General features: G+C 45.5%; 9 non-coding genes and 4 pseudogenes across 9 annotated transcripts; all 13 read right to left on the bottom strand.

Annotated features, from left to right (window-relative positions):
• Positions 1–2,112: 2,112 nt before the first annotated feature.
• LOC126997591 (5S ribosomal RNA) lies at positions 2,113–2,227 on the bottom strand (annotated as a pseudogene).
• A 1,132-nt stretch (positions 2,228–3,359) lies between these two features.
• Positions 3,360–3,478, bottom strand: LOC126997312 (5S ribosomal RNA). The gene has a single exon (XR_007752002.1). It is a non-coding gene; the product is annotated as a 5S ribosomal RNA (ribosomal RNA).
• Positions 3,479–4,085: 607 nt separating this feature from the next.
• LOC126997581 (5S ribosomal RNA) lies at positions 4,086–4,203 on the bottom strand (annotated as a pseudogene).
• A 610-nt stretch (positions 4,204–4,813) lies between these two features.
• On the bottom strand, positions 4,814–4,932 carry LOC126997512 (5S ribosomal RNA). Its single transcript, XR_007752166.1, has one exon. It is a non-coding gene; the product is annotated as a 5S ribosomal RNA (ribosomal RNA).
• Positions 4,933–5,547: 615 nt separating this feature from the next.
• Positions 5,548–5,664, bottom strand: LOC126997547 (5S ribosomal RNA; annotated as a pseudogene).
• Positions 5,665–6,274: 610 nt separating this feature from the next.
• LOC126997505 (5S ribosomal RNA) lies at positions 6,275–6,393 on the bottom strand. The gene has a single exon (XR_007752162.1). It is a non-coding gene; the product is annotated as a 5S ribosomal RNA (ribosomal RNA).
• A 609-nt stretch (positions 6,394–7,002) lies between these two features.
• On the bottom strand, positions 7,003–7,121 carry LOC126997500 (5S ribosomal RNA). The gene has a single exon (XR_007752158.1). It is a non-coding gene; the product is annotated as a 5S ribosomal RNA (ribosomal RNA).
• A 612-nt stretch (positions 7,122–7,733) lies between these two features.
• LOC126997496 (5S ribosomal RNA) lies at positions 7,734–7,852 on the bottom strand. Its single transcript, XR_007752156.1, has one exon. It is a non-coding gene; the product is annotated as a 5S ribosomal RNA (ribosomal RNA).
• Positions 7,853–8,466: 614 nt separating this feature from the next.
• LOC126997493 (5S ribosomal RNA) lies at positions 8,467–8,585 on the bottom strand. The gene has a single exon (XR_007752154.1). It is a non-coding gene; the product is annotated as a 5S ribosomal RNA (ribosomal RNA).
• Positions 8,586–9,199: 614 nt separating this feature from the next.
• LOC126997485 (5S ribosomal RNA) lies at positions 9,200–9,318 on the bottom strand. Its single transcript, XR_007752149.1, has one exon. It is a non-coding gene; the product is annotated as a 5S ribosomal RNA (ribosomal RNA).
• A 606-nt stretch (positions 9,319–9,924) lies between these two features.
• On the bottom strand, positions 9,925–10,040 carry LOC126997575 (5S ribosomal RNA; annotated as a pseudogene).
• Positions 10,041–10,652: 612 nt separating this feature from the next.
• Positions 10,653–10,771, bottom strand: LOC126997462 (5S ribosomal RNA). The gene has a single exon (XR_007752133.1). It is a non-coding gene; the product is annotated as a 5S ribosomal RNA (ribosomal RNA).
• Positions 10,772–16,443: 5,672 nt separating this feature from the next.
• LOC126997630 (U4 spliceosomal RNA) lies at positions 16,444–16,584 on the bottom strand. The gene has a single exon (XR_007752224.1). It is a non-coding gene; the product is annotated as a U4 spliceosomal RNA (small nuclear RNA).
• Between the last annotated feature and the right edge of the window lie 3,640 nt (positions 16,585–20,224).

Below are 20,224 nucleotides of genomic sequence, written 5' to 3'. Positions count from 1 at the left end.
GACGGAAGAAGAAGAAACAGTGACGGAAGAAGAAGAAACAGCGACGGAAGAAGAAGAAGCAGCGACGAAAGAAGAAGAAGCAGCGACGGAAGAAGAAGAGGCAGCGACGGAAGAAGAAGAAGCAGCGACGGAAGAAGAAGAAGCAGCGACGGAAGAAGAAGAAACAACGACGAAAGAAGAAGAAGCAGCGACGGAAGAAGAAGAAGCAGCGACGGAAGAAGAAGAGGCAGCGACGGAAGAAGAAGAAGCAGCGACGGAAGAAGAAGAAACAGCGACGGAAGAAGAAGAAGCAGCGACGGAAGAAAAAGAAGCAACGACGGAAGAAGAAGAAGAAGCAGCGACGGAAGAAGAAGAAACAGCGACGAAAGAAGAAGATGCAGCGACGGAAAAAGAAGAAACAGCGATGGAAGAAGAAGAAGCAGCGACGGAAGAAGAAACAGCGACGGAAGAAGAAGAAGCAGCGACGGAAGAAGAAGCAGCGACGGAAGAAGAAGAAGCAGCGACGGAAGAAGAAGAAACAGCGACGGAAGAAGAAGAAACAGCGACGGAAGAAGAAGAAGCAGCGACGGAAGAAGAAGAAACAGCGACGGAAGAAGAAGAAGCAGCGACGGAAGAAGAAGCAGCGACGGAAGAAGCAATGAAATCTCTATTTGAAGTGTCTATCCAAGATTCAGTGACTCCGATGATGTGATAATGATTTGTAGCTGCGAGGACTTCTAAGTCTTCAAATTTGTTACGTAGGCTACGAGCGTTGACATAGCAATCTTTAATGTGATTCGAGTCGGGGGTTTTGCGGGTTGAATACTCCCTTACGGTGGAGCTGCTGGTGTTCTCGCCTCCGCGTTTTTTGGCTTTCGAAGAGCCACTTGGTCACAGAGCAGCCTCCCGAAACGGGCTGCTCCAACAGGGTTTAAGTGGATGCCATCAGGAAGGAACAAGTCTGAATCGTAGTAAAAATTGTTACACAAGTTAGCGAACAGGACGTTTTCTTTTGAGCAAGTGACTGAAGTCTGTTGTTTGTGCTGTAGGCCTTACTGTAAAGGCTAGATTCGGCACCGACCCTCGGGAGGATTCCTGAGATTATGATGTTACTGGCATCCGTTTTACATTTATACTGCTTGATCATGCGGCGGTATTTCTCAAGCAGTTCCTCAGAATGGGTTGTCTTTACGTAATTTGCCCTTGCGTAAATGACAAAGGTGTTTCGGTCGGCATTTCTCGTTTGTTAAGTTGGTCCTGATGTTTGAGCCAAGTAACACAGGTAAACACATGCCAGCGCTTGGACCGGGTGAAGTAGTGAAGGTTTGTTAAGTTGGTCCTGATGTTTCAGCCAGGTAACACAGGTAAACACATGCCAGCGCTTGGACCGGATGAAATAGTGAAGGTTTTTAAAGTTGGTCCTGATGTTTGAGCCAGGTAACACAGGTAATCACATGCCAGCGCTGGGACCCCGGTGAAGTAATGAAGGTTTATTAGTTTCCTTCAACCTCCAGGAAATGTACGTCATGAATTTACCAGGAAGAGTTATTATGATACACTTTTCATGGCACAAAACTGAACTACACACACACACACACACACACACACACACACACACACACACACACACACACACACAAACTTATTCAGTGATTTAGGGGGTAATTAGGCTCTAAGGACAAATGGAAAGCTGATCGATTGCTTGTGCCTGTTGTTAATTATTTCTCCTTGTATGCTGTGCCAAAAGGTCATTGGAAGAAAAAAAATGAATAAATAAATAAAGTTACGTAACGAACGTCACAAATTTCAAAATGAAGGGCTGAGCTAAATGAAAAGAAAAAATGGGACGGAAAACGAAATGCTTAATGAAAAGAAATGGTGCAAAACGAAAGTCCAAAAGCTAAATAAAACGAAAACAGGGATGCAAAGCGAAAGGCTAAGACCTAGATGAAAAGAAAAGAGGAATGCAAAAGAAAGGCTAAAAGCTAAAGGAAAAGAAAAGAAGAGGGGTGCAAAACGAAAGGCTAAAAATTAAATGAAAAAAAAAATAACGAAAGGCCGAAAGCTATATGAAAAGAAAAGTCACCAGGACTGCAAAGTGAAAAGTTAAGAGAAATTAAATAAAAAGAGGGATGCCAACAGCAACTGTTGTTTCCAGGCGGTCACCCATCCAAGTACTACCCATCCAACGTCGCTTAACGTCGCTGATCGGACGAGAAGCGGTGTTTTCAACGTGGTGGCCGTTGCTAGAAAGGGGAATTGGCTTTGATTTTTGAGGCAGATAACACAGGTAAACACATGCCAGCGCTTGGACCGGGTGAAGTAGTGAAGGTTTGTTAAGTTGGTCCTGATGTTTGAGCCAGGTGACACAGGTAAACACATGCCAGCGCTTTGACCGAGTAAAGTAGTGAAGGTTTGTTAAGTTGGTCCTGATGTTTGAAGCAGGTAACACAGGTAAACACATGCCAGCGCTTGGACCGGGTAAAGTAGTGAAGGTTTGTTAAGTTGGTCCTGATGTTTGAGCCAGGTAACACAGGTAAACACATGCCAGCGCTTGGACCGGGTAAAGTAGTGAAGGTTTGTTAAGTTGGTCCTGATGTTTCAGCCAGGTAACACAGGTAAACACATGCCAGCGCTTGGACCGGGTGAAGTAGTGAAGGTTTGTTAAGTATATCCTGATGTTTGAGCCAGGTAACACAGGTAAACACATGCCATCGCTGGGACCCCGGTGAAGTTATGAAAGTTTGTTAGTTTCCTTCAACCTCCAGGAAATGTACGTCATGAATTAACCAGGAAGAGTTATTATGATACACTTTTCATGGCACAAAACTGAACTACACACACACACAAAAAAAAAAAAATATTCAGTGATTTAGGGGGTAATTAGGCCATGGGACCACGCCCTCTAAGGACTAAGGAAACCTGATCGATTGCTTGTGCCTGTTGTTAATTGTTTCTCCTTGTATGCTGTGCCAAACGGTCATTGGAAGAAAAAATAAATAAATAAATAAATAAAGTTATGTAACAAGCGTCACAAATTTCAAAACGAAAGCCTGAGCAAAAGGAAAAAAAAAAAGGAAGGAAAACGAAATCCTTAATGAAAAGAAATGGTGCAAAACGAAAGTTCAAAAGCTAAATAAAACGAAAAGAGGGATGCAAAGCGAAAGGCTAAGACCTAGATGAAAAGAAAAGAGGAATGCAAAAGAAAGGCTAAAAGCTAAAGGAAAAGAAAAGAAGAGGGGTGCAAAACGACAGGCTAAAAATTAAATTGAAAAGAAAAAAATTAGAAAACATAACTAAAGGCCGAAAGCTATATGAAAAGAAAAGAGTCACCAGGACCGCAAAGTGAAAAGTTAAGAGAAATTAAATAAAAAGACAGATGCCAACAGCATCTGGTGTTCCCAGGCGGTCACCCATCCAAGTACTATTCAGATCCAACGTCGCTTAACTTCGCTGATCGGACGAGAAGCGGTGTTTTCAACGTGGTGTGGCCGTTGACGAGAAAGGTGAACTGGCTTTCATCTTTGAGGCAGGTAACACAGGTAATCACATGCCAGCGTTTCGACCGGGCGAAGTAGTGAAGGTTTGTTAAGTTGGTCCTGATGATTGAGCCAGGTGACACAAGTAAACGCCAGCGCTTGGACCGGGTGAAGTAGTGAAGGTTTGTTAAGTTGCTTCTTATGTTTGAGCCAGGTAACACAGGTAAACACATGCCAGCGCTGGGACCCCGGTGAAGTAAAAATAAACAAATGAATGAATAAATAAATAAAGTTACGTAACCAGCGTCAACATGTTTAAAACGAAAGGCTGAGCTAAATGAAAAGAAAAAAAAGGACAGAAAACGAAATGATTAAGGAAAAGAAATGGTGCAAAACGAAACTCCAAAAGCTAAATAAAACGAAAACAGGGATGCAAAGCGAAAGGCGAAGACCTAGATGAAAAGAGAGGAATGCAAAAGAAAGACTAAAAGCTAAAGGAAAAGAAACGAAGAGGGGTGAAAAACGAAAGAAAAAAAATAGAAAACATAACGAAAGGCCGAAAGCTATATGAAAAGAAAAGTCACCAGGACCGCAAAGTGAAAAGTTAAGAGAAATTAAATAAAGTGAGGATGCCAGAAACTGGTGTTCCCAGAGGTCACCCATCCAAGTACTTTCCAGACCCAACGTCGCTTAACTTTGCTGATCGGACGAGAAGCGGTGTTTTCAACGTGGTGTGGCCGTTGACGAAAATGACCTGGCTTTCATCTTTGAGGCAGGTAACACAGGTAATCACATGCCAGCGTTTCGACCGGGCGAAGTAGTGAAGGTTTGTTAAGTTGGTCCTGATGATTGAGCCAGGTGACACAAGTAAACGCCAGCGCTTGGACCGGGTGAAGTAGTGAAGGTTTGTTAAGTTGCTTATGTTTGAGCCAGGTAACACAGGTAAACACATGCCAGCGCTGGGACCCCGGTGAAGTAAAAATAAACAAATGAATGAATAAATAAATAAAGTTACGTAACCAGCGTCAACATGTTTAAAACGAAAGGCTGAGCTAAATGAAAAGAAAAAAAAGGACAGAAAACGAAATGATTAAGGAAAAGAAATGGTGCAAAACGAAACTCCAAAAGCTAAATAAAACGAAAACAGGGATGCAAAGCGAAAGGCTAAGACCTAGATGAAAAGTAAAGAGGAATGCAAAAGAAAGACTAAAAGCTAAAGGAAAAGAAAAGAAGAGGGGTGCAAAACGAAAGAAAAAAAATAGAAAACATAACGAAAGGCCGAAAGCTATATGAAAAGAAAAGAGTCACCAGGACCGCAAAGTGAAAAGTTAAGAGAAATTAAATAAAGTGAGGGATGCCAACAGAAACTGGTGTTCCCAGGAGGTCACCCATCCAAGTACTTTCCAGACCCAACGTCGCTTAACTTTGCTGATCGGACGAGAAGCGGTGTTTTCAACGTGGTGTGGCCGTTGACGAAAATGACCTGGCTTTCATCTTTGAGGCAGGTAACACAGGTAATCACATGCCAGCGTTTCGACCGGGCGAAGTAGTGAAGGTTTGTTAAGTTGGTCCTGATGATTGAGCCAGGTGACACAAGTAAACGCCAGCGCTTGGACCGGGTGAAGTAGTGAAGGTTTGTTAAGTTGCTTCTTATGTTTGAGCCAGGTAACACAGGTAAACACATGCCAGCGCTGGGACCCCGGTGAAGTAAAAATAAACAAATGAATGAATAAATAAATAAAGTTACGTAACCAGCGTCAATATTTTTTAAACGAAAGGCTGAGCTAAATGAAAAGAAAAAAAAAAGGACAGAAAACGAAATGATTAAGGAAAAGAAATGGTGCAAAACGAAACTCCAAAAGCTAAATAAAACGAAAACAGGGATGCAAAGCGAAAGGCTAAGACCTAGATGAAAAGTAAAGAGGAATGCAAAAGAAAGACTAAAAGCTAAAGGAAAAGAAAAGAAGAGGGGTGCAAAACGAAAGAAAAAAAATAGAAAACATAACGAAAGGCCGAAAGCTATATGAAAAGAAAAGAGTCACCAGGACCGCAAAGTGAAAAGTTAAGAGAAATTAAATAAAGTGAGGGATGCCAACAGAAACTGGTGTTCCCAGGAGGTCACCCATCCAAGTACTTTCCAGACCCAACGTCGCTTAACTTTGCTGATCGGACGAAGCGGTGTTTTCAACGTGGTGTGGCCGTTGACGAAAATGACCTGGCTTTCATCTTTGAGGCAGGTAACACAGGTAATCACATGCCAGCGTTTCGACCGGGCGAAGTAGTGAAGGTTTGTTAAGTTGGTCCTGATGATTGAGCCAGGTGACACAAGTAAACGCCAGCGCTTGGACCGGGTGAAGTAGTGAAGGTTTGTTAAGTTGCTTCTTATGTTTGAGCCAGGTAACACAGGTAAACACATGCCAGCGCTGGGACCCCGGTGAAGTAAAATAAACAAATGAATGAATAAATAAATAAAGTTACGTAACCAGCGTCAACATGTTTAAAACGAAAGGCTGAGCTAAATGAAAAGAAAAAAGGACAGAAAACGAAATGATTAAGGAAAAGAAATGGTGCAAAACGAAACTCCAAAAGCTAAATAAAACGAAAACAGGGATGCAAAGCGAAAGGCTAAGACCTAGATGAAAAGTAAAGAGGAATGCAAAAGAAAGACTAAAAGCTAAAGGAAAAGAAAAGAAGAGGGGTGCAAAACGAAAGAAAAAAAATAGAAAACATAACGAAAGGCCGAAAGCTATATGAAAAGAAAAGAGTCACCAGGACCGCAAAGTGAAAAGTTAAGAGAAATTAAATAAAGTGAGGGATGCCAACAGAAACTGGTGTTCCCAGGAGGTCACCCATCCAAGTACTTTCCAGACCCAACGTCGCTTAACTTTGCTGATCGGACGAGAAGCGGTGTTTTCAACGTGGTGTGGCCGTTGACGAAAATGACCTGGCTTTCATCTTTGAGGCAGGTAACACAGGTAATCACATGCCAGCGTTTCGACCGGGCGAAGTAGTGAAGGTTTGTTAAGTTGGTCCTGATGATTGAGCCAGGTGACACAAGTAAACGCCAGCGCTTGGACCGGGTGAAGTAGTGAAGGTTTGTTAAGTTGCTTCTTATGTTTGAGCCAGGTAACACAGGTAAACACATGCCAGCGCTGGGACCCCGGTGAAGTAAAATAAACAAATGAATGAATAAATAAATAAAGTTACGTAACCAGCGTCAACATGTTTAAAACGAAAGGCTGAGCTAAATGAAAAGAAAAAAAGGACAGAAAACGAAATGATTAAGGAAAGAAATGGTGCAAAACGAAACTCCAAAAGCTAAATAAAACGAAAACAGGGATGCAAAGCGAAAGGCTAAGACCTAGATGAAAAGTAAAGAGGAATGCAAAAGAAAGACTAAAAGCTAAAGGAAAAGAAAAGAAGAGGGGTGCAAAACGAAAGAAAAAAAATAGAAAACATAACGAAAGGCCGAAAGCTATATGAAAAGAAAAGAGTCACCAGGACCGCAAAGTGAAAAGTTAAGAGAAATTAAATAAAGTGAGGATGCCAACAGAAACTGGTGTTCCCAGGAGGTCACCCATCCAAGTACTTTCCAGACCCAACGTCGCTTAACTTTGCTGATCGGACGAGAAGCGGTGTTTTCAACGTGGTGTGGCCGTTGACGAAAATGACCTGGCTTTCATCTTTGAGGCAGGTAACACAGGTAATCACATGCCAGCGTTTCGACCGGGCGAAGTAGTGAAGGTTTGTTAAGTTGGTCCTGATGATTGAGCCAGGTGACACAAGTAAACGCCAGCGCTTGGACCGGGTGAAGTAGTGAAGGTTTGTTAAGTTGCTTCTTATGTTTGAGCCAGGTAACACAGGTAAACACATGCCAGCGCTGGGACCCCGGTGAAGTAAAATAAACAAATGAATGAATAAATAAATAAAGTTACGTAACCAGCGTCAACATGTTTAAAACGAAAGGCTGAGCTAAATGAAAAGAAAAAAAAGGACAGAAAACGAAATGATTAAGGAAAAGAAATGGTGCAAAACGAAACTCCAAAAGCTAAATAAAACGAAAACAGGGATGCAAAGCGAAAGGCTAAGACCTAGATGAAAAGTAAAGAGGAATGCAAAAGAAAGACTAAAAGCTAAAGGAAAAGAAAAGAAGAGGGGTGCAAAACGAAAGAAAAAAAATAGAAAACATAACGAAAGGCCGAAAGCTATATGAAAAGAAAAGAGTCACCAGGACCGCAAAGTGAAAAGTTAAGAGAAATTAAATAAAGTGAGGGATGCCAACAGAAACTGGTGTTCCCAGGAGGTCACCCATCCAAGTACTTTCCAGACCCAACGTCGCTTAACTTTGCTGATCGGACGAGAAGCGGTGTTTTCAACGTGGTGTGGCCGTTGACGAAAATGACCTGGCTTTCATCTTTGAGGCAGGTAACACAGGTAATCACATGCCAGCGTTTCGACCGGGCGAAGTAGTGAAGGTTTGTTAAGTTGGTCCTGATGATTGAGCCAGGTGACACAAGTAAACGCCAGCGCTTGGACCGGGTGAAGTAGTGAAGGTTTGTTAAGTTGCTTCTTATGTTTGAGCCAGGTAACACAGGTAAACACATGCCAGCGCTGGGACCCCGGTGAAGTAAAAATAAACAAATGAATGAATAAATAAATAAAGTTACGTAACCAGCGTCAACATGTTTAAAACGAAAGGCTGAGCTAAATGAAAAGAAAAAAAAAGGACAGAAAACGAAATGATTAAGGAAAAGAAATGGTGCAAAACGAAACTCCAAAAGCTAAATAAAACGAAAACAGGGATGCAAAGCGAAAGGCTAAGACCTAGATGAAAAGTAAAGAGGAATGCAAAAGAAAGACTAAAAGCTAAAGGAAAAGAAAAGAAGAGGGGTGCAAAACGAAAGAAAAAAAATAGAAAACATAACGAAAGGCCGAAAGCTATATGAAAAGAAAAGAGTCACCAGGACCGCAAAGTGAAAAGTTAAGAGAAATTAAATAAAGTGAGGGATGCCAACAGAAACTGGTGTTCCCAGGAGGTCACCCATCCAAGTACTTTCCAGACCCAACGTCGCTTAACTTTGCTGATCGGACGAGAAGCGGTGTTTTCAACGTGGTGTGGCCGTTGACGAAAATGACCTGGCTTTCATCTTTGAGGCAGGTAACACAGGTAATCACATGCCAGCGTTTCGACCGGGCGAAGTAGTGAAGGTTTGTTAAGTTGGTCCTGATGATTGAGCCAGGTGACACAAGTAAACGCCAGCGCTTGGACCGGGTGAAGTAGTGAAGGTTTGTTAAGTTGCTTCTTATGTTTGAGCCAGGTAACACAGGTAAACACATGCCAGCGCTGGGACCCCGGTGAAGTAAAAATAAACAAATGAATGAATAAATAAATAAAGTTACGTAACCAGCGTCAACATGTTTAAAACGAAAGGCTGAGCTAAATGAAAAGAAAAAAAAAGGACAGAAAACGAAATGATTAAGGAAAAGAAATGGTGCAAAACGAAACTCCAAAAGCTAAATAAAACGAAAACAGGGATGCAAAGCGAAAGGCTAAGACCTAGATGAAAAGTAAAGAGGAATGCAAAAGAAAGACTAAAAGCTAAAGGAAAAGAAAAGAAGAGGGGTGCAAAACGAAAGAAAAAAAATAGAAAACATAACGAAAGGCCGAAAGCTATATGAAAAGAAAAGAGTCACCAGGACCGCAAAGTGAAAAGTTAAGAGAAATTAAATAAAGTGAGGGATGCCAACAGAAACTGGTGTTCCCAGGAGGTCACCCATCCAAGTACTTTCCAGACCCAACGTCGCTTAACTTTGCTGATCGGACGAGAAGCGGTGTTTTCAACGTGGTGTGGCCGTTGACGAAAATGACCTGGCTTTCATCTTTGAGGCAGGTAACACAGGTAATCACATGCCAGCGTTTCGACCGGGCGAAGTAGTGAAGGTTTGTTAAGTTGGTCCTGATGATTGAGCCAGGTGACACAAGTAAACGCCAGCGCTTGGACCGGGTGAAGTAGTGAAGGTTTGTTAAGTTGCTTCTTATGTTTGAGCCAGGTAACACAGGTAAACACACAGCGCTGGGACCCCGGTGAAGTAAAAATAAACAAATGAATGAATAAATAAATAAAGTTACGTAACCAGCGTCAACATGTTTAAAACGAAAGGCTGAGCTAAATGAAAAGAAAAAAAAGGACAGAAAACGAAATGATTAAGGAAAAGAAATGGTGCAAAACGAAACTCCAAAAGCTAAATAAAACGAAAACAGGGATGCAAAGCGAAAGGCTAAGACCTAGATGAAAAGTAAAGAGGAATGCAAAAGAAAGACTAAAAGCTAAAGGAAAAGAAAAGAAGAGGTGCAAAACGAAAGAAAAAATAGAAAACATAACGAAAGGCCGAAAGCTATATGAAAAGAAAAGAGTCACCAGGACCGCAAAGTGAAAAGTTAAGAGAAATTAAATAAAGTGAGGGATGCCAACAGAAACTGGTGTTCCCAGGAGGTCACCCATCCAAGTACTTTCCAGACCCAACGTCGCTTAACTTTGCTGATCGGACGAAGCGGTGTTTTCAACGTGGTGTGCCGTTGACGAAAATGACCTGGCTTTCATCTTTGAGGCAGGTAACACAGGTAATCACATGCCAGCGTTTCGACCGGGCGAAGTAGTGAAGGTTTGTTAAGTTGGTCCTGATGATTGAGCCAGGTGACACAAGTAAACGCCAGCGCTTGGACCGGGTGAAGTAGTGAAGGTTTGTTAAGTTGCTTCTTATGTTTGAGCCAGGTAACACAGGTAAACACATGCCAGCGCTGGGACCCCGGTGAAGTAAAAATAAACAAATGAATGAATAAATAAATAAAGTTACGTAACCAGCGTCAACATGTTTAAAACGAAAGGCTGAGCTAAATGAAAAGAAAAAAAAAGGACAGAAAACGAAATGATTAAGGAAAAGAAATGGTGCAAAACGAAACTCCAAAAGCTAAATAAAACGAAAACAGGGATGCAAGGCGAAAGGCTAAGACCTAGATGAAAAGTAAAGAGGAATGCAAAAGAAAGACTAAAAGCTAAAGGAAAAGAAAAGAAGAGGGGTGCAAAACGAAAGAAAAAAAATAGAAAACATAACGAAAGGCCGAAAGCTATATGAAAAGAAAAGTCACCAGGACCGCAAAGTGAAAAGTTAAGAGAAATTAATTAAAAAGAGGGATGCCAACAGCATCTGGTGTTCCCAGGCGGTCACCCATCCAAGTACTATCCAAACCCAACGCCGCTTAACGTCGCTGATTGGACGAGAAGCGGTGTTTTCAACGTGGTGTGGCCGTTGACGAAAATGACCTGGCTTTCATCTTTGAGGCAGGTAACACAGGTAATCACATGCCAGCGCTTCGACCGGGCGAAGTAGTGAAGGTTTGTTAAGTTGGTCCTGATGTTTGAGTCAGGTGACACAGGTAAACGCCAGGGCTTGGACCGGGTGAAGTTGTGAAGGTTTGTTAAGTTGCTCCTTATGTTTGAGGCAGCTGGGATCCCGGTGAAGTAAAAATAAATAAATGAATGAATAAATAAATAAAGTTACGTAACCAACGTCAACATTTTCATAAACGAAAGGCTCAGCTAAATGGAAAGAAAAAAAAAGGGACGGAAAACGAAATGCTTAATGAAAATAAATGGTGCAAAACGAAAGTCCAAAAGCTAAATAAAACGAAAACAGGGATGCAAAGCGAAAGGCTAAGACCTAGATGAAAAGAAAAGAGGAATGCAAAAGAAAGGCTAAAAGCTAAAGGAAAAGAAAAGAAGAGGGGTGCAAAACGAAAGGTTTATTAAGTTGGTCCTGATGTTTGAGCCAGGTGACACAGGTAAACGCCAGCGCTTGGACCGGGTGAACTAGTAAAGGTTTGTTAAGTTCCTCCTTATGTTTGAGCCAGGTAACACAGGTAAACACATGCCAGCGCTGGGATGAAGCATGCCTTGTTGATGGGAGCTCGCAACGGGGAGTTGAGGCGAGAGCTTATCACCATGGACGCCTCCCGCACGCTTCAAGAGACAGTGACGAAATGACGGTAGTATGAGGCCACCGATGTGACGTACTCTGAAATAGAGACCCCGTCCACTGCCGTGAGAGGCGTCTCACAGTACAAGAAGGGTAAGAAGGCGGCCCACGCGGAGAAAGCTGGTGCCAAAACATCCACGCCCCCCTCCAGCACAGCCTGCGGCAGCTGTGGCACGCAGAACGGCTCCAAGCCGTGTCCAGCCGCCGCGGCACCCTGTCACGGTTGTGGCCGCGAGCGGCACAGGATGTACACCGTTAGGTGTTCCGCCAAAGGGGTTCAATGCGGCGTGTGCCTTTCCGTGGGGCACTTCGACCGATTCTGCAGCCTCAAGAAGCCCAAAAAACCCAAACTGAGGAAGGGTCCTTCCCCTGGCGTGGTTCGGACGCAGCCACCTGACACGGCCCCGCGCCACTCCGAGGAGCGTGCGGGCCACGTCCGGCGAGTGCACTCCAACACGCGCCCCAGGGCCCAACCTTCCCCCACCATCCGCGTCGCTGTCACCCAGGGCGACACGTCTGGCCGGATTGACGTGATACCCGACACCGGCGCTGATGTTACGGTGATTCGCCTTCAGCACCTCAAGAACTTATGCCTCCACCAACGCGACTTGCAACCGCCCCCCGCCATCAACTATTACAACGCGGACGACTCACAGATGCAAGCCGCGGTGGGCTCCTTCCAAGTAGAGCTCACGTACGGCGATAGGTCGTGTGAAGGCTGGATAGACGTGCAGTCCTCTCTTACCACGCCTCTGCTCTCGTGGGAGCACTGCAAGGCGCTGGGTGTGGTTCCCGCCGACTTCCCGAGGCAGATACCAGCCGCCCGGCCCGCCGCGGCCGCCGCCCGGGTAAGCGAGGCGCGGGGCATGCAGCAGCGCACCGCGAGCCGCCAACCAAGGCCACGCAGCGGCCTCCGCACCTCACCCGAGCCAGCACACGCAGCCACCACCCGCCCTCCATATCCACGTCCCCGTCGGAAGCTAAGGAGTATTTCCTGAAGGAGTACTCGGACGTGCTGGTGACGAAGGAGGCCTTAAGGACCGAGCCATTGAAGGCGATGGCGGGTCCCCCGATCAGAATCCACCTGCGGGAGGACGCGCAGCCGTTCGCCATACACACTCCCAGGGTCATCCCTCTCGCCTTCAGGAATGCAGCCAACCAAGAACTGGATTCTATGGTGACTCAAGGCGTCATTGCCCCCGCGGGCGACGACCCATCCCCTTGGTGTCACCCCTTAGTGGCTGTGGCCAAGCCTAACGGTGGCGTCCGCATCACCACCGACTTGTCGAAGCTAAAGAGCCAGGTGTTCCGTCCAGCCACCTTCGCCCACGCCCTTCACAGCAATACGGAGCGTGGACCCGGAGGCGCGGTTCTTCACGACGGTCGACGCCCTTTGTGGTTACTGGCAGATTCCGCTGGCAGAGGAAGATCAGCCACTCACCACTTTCATCACGCCTTACGGACGTTTTCGCTACTGTCGAGGCCCCATGGGTTTCGCCGCCACGGGCGACGCCTTCTGTTTACGCGGCGACACGGCACTCCAAGGCGTGACCAACTGTGTGAAGGTAGTGGACGAAGTGCTACTCTCCGACAAAGACTACTTCACGCACCTCCGCAGCATCGATAAGGTACTATCTCGGTGCAGGACGCACGGCATCACTCTCAACGCCGAGAAGTTTGTCGTGGCTGCTCCGACTGTGTCCTTCTGCGGTTACCGGCTCTCAGGGGATGGTATTGCGGCCGACCCGGAGAAAGTGCGAGCTATAGCAGACTTCGCCACGCCTGCCAATCTGACGGATCTCAGGTCCTTCATGGGATTGGTGAACCAGCTGGCAGAATTCTCTCCCGACATCACCGCCGCCGCCTTACCTCTTCGTCCCCTGATGAGCCCGAAAAGGACGTTCACGTGGACACCTGACCATGACCAGGCCTTCAAAAAGGTGAAGGAGGCCCTGTCAAGTCCTCCGGTCCTTGCCACGTTCAACCCAGCCCTCCCCACCACCCTGCAGACAGACGCCTCGCGCCTGTACGGCGTAGGTTACGCCCTCCTGCAGGACCACGGAGGAGGAAAGTTCCGCCTGGTCCAGTGTGGCTCGCGATTCCTCACCGATACTGAGACTCGCTACGCCACCATCGAACTGGAGCTACTGACAGTGGTATGGACCATGTCGAAGTGCAAGTTTTACCTGATTGGCCTACAACACTTCGACCTCATCACCGACCACAGGCCCTTGGTCCCGATCCTGAATAGCTACACGCTGGACGCCGTCGAGAATCCCGCCTCCAGCGGCTGAAGGAGAAAATCTCGGCGTTCATCTTCACAGCGGTGTGGCGTGCGGGCAAAGACCTCTGCATCCCCGATGCCCTTTCCCGCTTTCCCGTCAGCCGCCCGACGCCGGAAGACGAGATGCTCGGCACGAATGCCAGCCTCTCCGTCAGCAGCGGCGTCACTCTGCAGGCCGTACACTCCCTCGCTCGCCCCCAGCCTTCGTCAGCTCCTGACGAGGATCTGGCACTCGAGGAGTTGCGGAAGGCGGCCCGCGACGACCCCTCCTACACCAAGCTCCTGGAGAAGGTACGGACCGGGTTTCCTCGCGACCGCTTTGACCTCCACAACGCCCTCCGCCCGTACTGGAAGTTCCGGGAGGACCTCTACGCAGATGAGGACCTCGTCTTGTATGGTGCTCGTGTGGTCGTCCCTGCAGCCCTTCGTCGCCGTGTCCTGTCCCGCCTCCATGATGGTCATCGCGGGGCCGAGGCCACCAAGCGCCGCGCTCGTCAGGCCGTGTATTGGCCCGGCATAGACGCGGACATCGTCAGCACTGTCCGCGCCTGTGAGCCGTGCAAGGTATGCTACCTAGCCAGCAGCAGGAGCACTTGTGCGACGACAACCCCACCAGGCCCTTTGAGTCAATGTCGGCCGACTTCTTCACCGCGGCTGGGAAACACTTCCTAGTCGTCGTCGACCGACTCTCTGGCTGGCCTGTGGTGGTCACCTGCGGCTCCGACACGACGTCTGCCGCCACCATCCGCTACTTCCGGCACCTCTTCCGTGATCTGGGTGTTCCTGTGCGTCTGCGGACGGATGGAGGCCCTCAGTTCACCAGCCGGGAGCTCGCGGAATTCCTGGAGCGTTGGGGGGTCCGCCACAACGTGTCATCGCCCAACAACCCACAGTCGAACGGACACGCCGAGGCTGCAGTGAAAGCAGTTAAACACCTCATCCTGAAGGTGGCCCCGTCCGGTAACATCGACTGTGAGGCGTTCGACAAAGGCCTTCTGGAGCTGCGTAACTCACCGAATTCCACGCGCCACTCCCCGGCCCAGGTCTTGTACGGCTGTCCTCTCCGTTCCTGTGTCCCTGCCCATGCCAAAGCCTTCGCGAAGGAGTGGCAGGCCAGAGCCGAGAGCTGTGACCGCCGCGCCGCTACCCGTGCCCGAGATGCCAAGGCCCGGTATGACGCCCATGCCCGCCCGCTTCAGCCGCTGAAGATAGGTGCTCTCGTGCGCATCCAGGACCCAACCACGCAGCGTTGGGACAAGGTGGGCACGGTAATGGGCGCCAGCCGGTCTAGGGCCTATCACGTCCGGATGCCGAGCGGCCGCATCTTGTGGAGGAACCGCCGTTTTCTTCCGCCGGTTCCGCCCCTGCAGTCGACACCCCGGCCGCGGACGAGTCTCCTCCACGCCCGGACTCACCTCACCTTCCTGTGCCCCGTCGCTCGGAGCGGCTCAGAGCCAAGGCACCCGCTCAAGACTAGGACTATGAGCGTGAAGGGGGGAGGGAGATGTGGGTAATGTTAGTTCTGAATATAGGCACCTTGCCTGGGGCAACACTAATCCCGCGGTGTCAGCGGTTTTGACCGTTGTCGCCCCTCAGAGGCTGGCAGTGCCTCAGGGGCCAGTTCACCCCGTCTCTGTATCGCGTACGCACGTACTAGTTCTCTCTCTGTTACTTTCCATAGAATATACGAACTTAAGTTTATTCAGTGTTTGTCTATCCAATGCTTACAAGTGTCGACAAGTACCTGACCAACAGGATTGGATGGATGTAGTTGACGAGGATGATAGAGTGAAACAGAGAAGTGACGAAAGACCTATAGATGGTAAGAAGACGGACGGAAGAAAGGAAGTTGAGGGAAAGGGAAATAAAGGAGATGGAGTAGGAAGAGAAGAAGCGGAAGAGAGAAGGAAATAAATAAAACTAGAGAAAAGAAATAAAATAACGAAAGCTTGCAAAAACGAGGGAAGTAAGAAGGAAAGAAGTTGGAGGGGAAGGAAAAACATTCAACAAGAGAGGAAAGATGAAAAAAGGAAACTGAATAAGAGAGAGAAATGTGGATACAGCGTGCCAGATGGAGGGAAAGAAGGAAGTAAGAAGGAAAGATTTGAAGGGAAAAGCAGGTAGATGGAGGGAGAGGCGAAGCCACACCGCAGCGAAAGCGAAAACGTCGTCCTGAGTTCATTCAACCGAAGCATTGACCACCACCACTACAAACACTGCCGCCACCGCCACCACCACCATATGCAGGAAGGGAAAACACGTGGTGGTGGTGGTCGAGAGAGAGAGAGAGAGAGAGAGAGAGAGAGATTCTTTTGGTTACCGTCATTCATGTGTTGTTTTCTTTTTCCCTCTCGTCCTTTGCCTCCCTAACAATATTTTAGTGTCTCCTATTCCTCCATTCCCTTTCCCTTTCCGAGCAGTGCCACAGGGCCAGGAACAGACGAAGATTAAAAGATGGGCGTCCCATGTCGCGCCACCTCAGTCTGGCAACGCTGTAAGGCAGGGCTCATGCCCACCACCTGCCTGTGCTGGGTGCTGCTGCTCCCTATCCTTCATAACGCAACGGGACCACGGCTTGTCATTCTCGTGTGATGACAGATATTGCTGCATGGATTATAGACAGTACTTTGGTCTTTCAGCAATGTGTCAGATAGTCAGATTTTTTAGCCCAAAGCTGGGCTAACAAAAATTGCCTTGGCCGACTATATTTCAAGTCGCCCAGGCGGGGTATTGGGAAAAGTTTTCAACTAGCAATAATCGCACCTCGGATGAACCTCATTGGTTACGATACTGCCACTGCGCAAAGCTAACATTTCTGATTTTTTTTTTTTTTTTTTGTAGAGGTTTATTGTGCAACTATACAATATTTGTGATGCCCGTGATTTGCATCCATTACACGCACATGCTCGGATACATAATAAATACACGGAAACAATATTATATAATAATATTATAAAATAATGACGCCAAAAACATACAACATGAATCATAATAATGCGAAGAAAATGGAACTTAATCCACAATGATAATGCTCGCCAAGAAAAAATTTTCGCAGCATTAGTTACGTTACGAAGAGGGCATTAGGCTAACCGATGATGCTGACGATGATGATGATGATGAAAACAAAACAGAAGGAAATGAGGAGAAAAATGATAACGACTAAAACATGACAACACAGAAACAATACAGAAATTACACTAATACTAATACTCATAACACTGATAATACATAAACAAGAAACAAGACAAATAAAGGGAAAAAAGAACTAGTAGACATGATAAAATAGAAAAAAATACAAAAATGATAATGATACAAATAACACTAACACGTAACCACCACGATATATATAGAAAAAAAATACGCACAAACAGACGGACGAGGACACACACACACACACACACACACACACACACACACATAAAAAGACAAGTAGATACAGACCGGCAGACAGACACAAAGGCAAAAATAAAAGAAAGACACACACACGAAGCAGGAGAAACCCAAACAGACAGACAGACAGACAGACAGACACGAAAAAACAAATACACAGACACACACAGACACACACAAAGGAATACAGGCTGAGACAAGGAAGTCACCATGACGCAATAGTCTCGAGATGGCCTCTCTCTCTCTCTCTCTCTCTCTCTCTCTCTCTCTCTCTCTCTCTCTCTCTCTCTCTTACCTAATCTTCTGAACGAGGAGAATCGAAGAAACATTTGAATCAGAAAAAGAGGACTGAACGCGATGTGAAGAAAGATCAGAAGGAGGAAGAGGAGGAGAAAGAGTGAGGCAGGAAGAAGAGAAGGAAGAGTGGAATGGATAACAGTTCCGATGCCGGCTATTGACTTCCACTGCCTCCTCTTTGTCCGTCGTTTAAGGGATTGGAGGAATATGTTGAAAGATTTAAGAGGATTGCAAAAGTTCTGATACATTAACTCTAGAACTGTAACGCTGGGTCCGGGCGGACCCACGCTGTCTCTACGCTTTGATATTTGAGCTCTTTTTCCAAAGTGGTGGCTGTATGCGAGTTGTGGTTCTGGCTGAATCCATTTGACACTCAGAGCTTGATGATGGGTTATGCCATCTACACTATGCACGCCCCTGATACGAGGTAGGAGGTAGTGTGGGTCTGGTCGGACCCACAAATTCCAGCCATGTGATTCTTACTCATGACACTTCATACAGAAAAAAAATATTATTATAGTGCTTGTGTACATACAAGTACGAGACATAGAGGCACGCTGACTCAAGGCAAGTATAGAGAGGTATTGTCACTCTCATAGAACGTGAAGAACCAAATTTTGAAATGAGCTTTTTTATTAGGACCTCTCGGATGTTTTTTATGTTATAAACTACTACAATAAAATAAAATAAGATGTAGATTTTTTGTTATATACCCTATCAAGCAATTGTCGGTGAATAAAAAATATATATAGAAATGTTCACGGCATCTCATCCTGGACGATGATTGGCTGGCATCTCGATAAGCTCCGCCCCTTCCTCGAGCCTAATTAAGCCCCGCCCCATCCTCATTGTCTGCCCAAACCGACGGCTTCACACACCTCACTCTCACCCTGTTTCCTGACCCCAACATTAATTTTTACGAAAACCTGAGACCACCATCATCTTCCTGAGAAAATTCTGCATCACACTAGCTTAAAATTGTAACAATGATGTAAAATTACACATACGAAAATCAGAGTTAAATGAAGTAGGGAATAAATATTTTCTTGCAATTATTTCCCTTCAACTCCTTAGTACTCAGCTGGTTTTCGTCGCATCACTTTTATAAGCCCAGATCCTAAATCTGCATGCTTTTCTGCTTTTGATGGTGTGTGGTACGTCCGGAGGTAAAAATATGCAGAGGGTCAAAATCACCTCCGAACATATGCCACACCGTGACGGAGTTCTTTCGCCTCGGCATTTGTTTACTCAAGTCAGACTCGCCGCTCACCTCAGAGCAATAGAAGTTGCCAACGAGTGATTTCCTCCCGCCTGTATGACGATACCTTCTCTATACTTGCCTTGCGCTGACTTACTCCCTCACTACAAACAATAACCGCCGTGGTGTACTGGCCCAGTGACGCGTAGTAACAACAAAGAATAACCAACATACAAGCAGTGATACATCTTCGTCTGTACCTGTCAATTACTATGTTCGGTACAGCGCCTGGTTTTCCTCGCCTCCTCCTCCTCCTTTTCTTGTTTGACCTCCACCTCCTTTTCTTCCTCATTGTATTTCCTGTATTTATTGTCTCTGCCCTTCTTTTCTTTTCTTCCTCCTCCTCTTTCTCCTTCTTCTACTCCTAAATCGTGCCTATCTCAATCTACACATCCATTTCCACTTAGCTCCTCTCTGCCCTCTTCACTTCTTCCTTTCTCTCATCCCTTCCCTCCTTCTACATCTCTCAAAAGTTTAATTACGACATTTTTTTTACAGCAAGGTAGGCAGCTCAGGGACAAATATCAATACAACAGCAAGACAAAATCTCGCTCGGCGCTGCCCAAGCAAAAGAAAAGAGATTGAGACGCCAGCGGAGAGGTCGATAACTTCAGATGGAGAGGTGTCTTGATATTCCCTCCTCTTCAAAGCGTTCAGGTCGTAATTATAACTATAACTATATATATATAGATATATATATATATATATATATATATATATATATATATATATATATATATATATATATATATATATATATATATATATATATATATATATATATATATATATATATATATATATATATATATATATATATATATTAATTCCAGCCCAAAATACAGAAAACAATATATCCAACAAAGCTTTTTTATATAGTAATTCCTTTCATAAATTTAACTTTTGCTTGTCATGGCATATTTTAACTAACTCATCCCAAAAAATAAAACAACTAATTCCAGCCAAAAATACAGAAAAAAACCCGGTTGCATTACTATAACAAAACTAATAATAATAATAATAATAATAATAATAATAATAATAATAATAATAATAATAATAATAATAATAATAATAATAATAATGATAATAATAAAGATTAACGATAATAACATTCCAACCTTCCTCCTCTTACTCGCTCTAGTGACCACAATAAGACAGAGGAGAGAAAGCAACAACAGCCTAACCAACACACACCGGACAACAAAAACACCCTACCCTGTGACCTCTCTCTCTCTCTCTCTCTCTCTCTCTCTCTCTCTCTCTCTCTCTCTCTCTCTCTCATTTCCCTTCTATATGACATCGTAAAACACAAATGAAAGACAAACAAAAGGTCACCCACGTGTTTGCATGGTGTGTGTGTGTGTGTGTGTGTGTGTGTGTGTGTGTGTGTGTGTGTGTGTGTGTGTGTGTGTGTAATTAGCCTGCTTCATCCGGTAGAAAAGAAGCAAAAGTTAACTATTCTTGCTGATCAAACACCTACTCTCTCTCTCTCTCTCTCTC

This window comes from Eriocheir sinensis, chromosome 1, assembly GCF_024679095.1.
Source record: "Eriocheir sinensis breed Jianghai 21 chromosome 1, ASM2467909v1, whole genome shotgun sequence".
NCBI classification, from domain to species: Eukaryota; Metazoa; Arthropoda; class Malacostraca; order Decapoda; family Varunidae; genus Eriocheir; species Eriocheir sinensis.
The sequence above is the reverse complement of the archived record's forward strand: the minus strand, read 5'-3'. Positions and strand labels throughout refer to the sequence as shown.